Source organism: Solanum tuberosum, unplaced genomic scaffold, assembly GCF_000226075.1.
Source record: "Solanum tuberosum cultivar DM 1-3 516 R44 unplaced genomic scaffold, SolTub_3.0 scf00247, whole genome shotgun sequence".
Lineage (NCBI taxonomy): Eukaryota > Viridiplantae > Streptophyta > Magnoliopsida > Solanales > Solanaceae > Solanum > Solanum tuberosum.
In genome coordinates this window covers 931,322-934,650 of record NW_006239171.1, presented here as the reverse complement: position 1 = coordinate 934,650, position 3,329 = coordinate 931,322, and the positions used below count along the sequence as shown (strand labels likewise).

The 3,329-nt window shown below is 37.6% G+C and overlaps 1 protein-coding gene across 6 annotated transcripts in view; it reads left to right on the top strand.

Moving 5' to 3' along the window:
* Positions 1-3,329, top strand: part of LOC102598312 (helicase protein MOM1-like) — a 60,630-nt gene that overhangs the window by 37,896 nt on the left and 19,405 nt on the right. The window lies entirely within an intron of this gene.

The following is a 3,329-nucleotide window of genomic DNA, read 5'->3' as shown; positions in this document are numbered from 1 at the left end:
AAAAAAAAAAAAAAAAAATATGACAGGCACTTCTAACATGAAATATTCTCGAAATTGTAAACTCAATTGACTTTTAAAAGTTTTCACTATGTTATCATCATTGCTGGATTGTTGAAAGCAATTTAAAGCATTTTAAGATCAGTACCATGAAAAGCAACTTGTTGCCAGAAAACTGGGTGTCTCCCTCCTCTGGAAAATGCTGTCACATAACTCAAGGTAGGGAAATATCACTGTCTAGTTTCTAGGTGCACATTCTGGGAGCACTGAGGGCTCTCCGGTGTACCCGCACAGGCAAGATATCAGATGGGGGAAAATAGAATGTACTTTGCGGTGGGGTTTGATTCTTATGACATCACTAGACTTAACTCAAGGTCGGAAGTTTAGTTCGATTGGGTGGAGCACAGCCGTAATCTGATGCACAGAACTACATTCAACAGAAAAACCATGGAGTAGATATGCTAGTCTTACTGGAAGCTTCAAGGATAATGAAGCACAGACAAGAAGATGTAAAATAAAAGAGGAGCATGCTCTATTTTTCTACTCGAGTAAAAACAAGTTTGCCAGATTATAAGCATTGTAGCTGTACAAGGTGACAACAAATCTGTCATTATCCCAGAAGTTACTTTTAATGTTGGTTGGAGGGACATCACATTTAAGATTAGTAGGTTCATAAAAGAAGACTCAGATCCAAAAATTCCATATTCTAAAACTATCATAACCAGTTAATGGAGAACCAGTAAATGGAAGTCGAAGGAGTCAACCTTATTACAGTGACCAATGTTATCAAAAGCAAAAAGCGCAAAATAGCTCTAAGGTCCGTTAGGGCTTTAAGCGCAAAATAGCTCTAAGGTTCGTTAGGGCTTTAAGCGCAATGGGGCTAATAAAAGATGGGCTTTAATGAAAAGAGGCAAAGGCCAAAAGAATACAAATATATATGTTTAGTCAAAGACCAAGACTAATAATAGTAAGCATTAATGACAAATATATGAGCAAAAAAATTCAATTTTTAATAAAGTGAAATATCAATTATTAATTGTCACCTTTTTAGAAGAGGCTCATTCGCAAGGAAAAGTATGCCATAGAACCTTGAAGATAATACTGAAGCTCATATTAAGCCAGGCGAAGCGCTCAACATGTTTTAAGTCTTGCTTCAGGGCTTAAGCATGCCTTTGACGACATTGCTAGTGACAACAAAATTATTGTACTGGAGTGCACACAACTGCTGAGAATGGAGTGTTGGGAAGATGTTTGTTTGGCCATTTTGACAAAGAGATGAAAGAAAAGCCAACACTATCAAATATGAGAAGATGGATGGACGTATCAACATGAAAGAATACTTTTTGGGTGAACATTTATGAAATGGCGGATGATAAATTCTTATTTGAGTTTCCAACAAAATACATGGTGAAGCATGTGCTCCAAAAGGGAATGGAGTTGGATAAATTAAATATTCCATTGGAATAGTGGACTGTGGTAGTTGGATGTTTTACAAATAGATGAGGTAGAGAGTGGACATGGGTCAGAGCCAAGATATTTCCCCTTCATCTATGGACAAATAGGATCTTCAAAGCAATCAGAGTGCAGTGTGGAGGCGGCTAGAAACAAAGGGGGAAGCATCTATGAAAAACCACCTTAAATGGGCAAGATTGAAGGTTAAAGGAGATGAAAGAAGTGTCCAAAAAAAGCTGAAGATTGAGGATAAATGTTTAATCTTTGTTATATCATTTTGGAGTGAAACATCGACCATGGTGATTGCTTGTGAAGAGAAGATCCTTTTGGAGTACTCTCAGGTTTTAGAGATGCACAATGAAGCTCTTAGATTGGACAACTGTTTTAAAGAGTGAGGAGGTCACGTAGGACCCGTAGACTCCAACACACACGTCGGCGTATTATCTGGAGAGGAAAAATAGTGACAATTTTTCTCCTGAATTTGTTGCTATATTGCACAACAATGGCTCTGATATCATGTTAGAAATAATGGGGCAATTTTTTATTGAATTGTGTTTCTGCACTATTACACTATTACACTGAGCCTTTTTATAGACACTATATTACAATTCTTTTCCACATACGATGGCATATACAAATCCTTTTCCTATTCTAATAACTATCTTAAGCAATTTTAGGAGAGATATGATTAGTGATGAGGATATCTGAGACAAGATGAGAGTGAATTTAGTGGTGGACAAGATGCTGGAAGTGAGGTTGAGATGGTTTGGGCATGCGATGAGGAGATGCACGGATGCTCCAGTGGGATGGTTCATAAAAGGTAGAGGTAGACCGAGGAAGTTTTGGGGAGAGGTGATTAGACTGGGCATGGTGCAGTTTTAGCTTACTGAGGCCTTGACCTTAGATAGGAGATTGTGGAAGACACGGATTATGATAGAAGGTTATTAGGTAGGAGTGCATTGTCCTGTTGTTTGTCCATACTAGTAGTCGTATTATTACTCTTGTAGTTTTTTGTCCTTTGGTTTCTATTATTATGTGCTGTTTCTTGTACTTCTACTATCATAGAATTTTGTTGTAATACTACTGTAACTATCTACTGCTTTTGTCACTATCTTTTCTTTCTTGTACTTTCACTACTATTTATTGTTTTTTCTTGAGGCGAGGGTCTATCGTAAACAACCTCTCTACCTCTGAGGTAGGGTATGGTTTGCGTACACTCTATCCTCCCTAAACCCACTTTGTGGGATTACACCGGGCATGTTGTTGTTGTACCTTAAGCAGTTGTAGGGTTGCTTCCTGGACTTGTCTTTAGATGCTAAAGTATTATTAATAACTTACTAAAATTACCTACGGAAAAAAAATGTAGACTGTCCTCCTTTGTGCAATTTCATGAATCATCAAGTTGTTTCTCCTATAAATTTGTCTGCTAGATTCTTTTGAATCTTTTTATGATTAATTCTATCTTTAATGACCTTCTTACTAGCCTATAAGCTTAGACATGCCATCTGAAAATCTCTCTGGCCTAAATAAGAACAAGTCCACTTTGTTTAGGATGTCCTACATTGATTGGGAGAATTGGATTGTTGTTTCATTTATGATTTTGGGAATCTTTTGACCCAGTTCTTCAGGCGTATGCTGTGTTAGAGTGTCCCTCATTAGTTGAGGGGATGCGTTGTTGTTTCTGTATGTGGTCTTGGTCAATTCTCACCTCATGTGTTAGCTTTTTAGGTTGTGTAAACCTAAAGTTTATATTCTTATCATACTTGAACAGGCATGTCAGTGGGCATCCATCCCATGTGTACCGTCAAGCATAGTGGTTGCTTTATAGTGACTTTTTTTTTTGGGGGGGGGGGGGGTGGGGGTTTTTTTTTTTTTTTTTT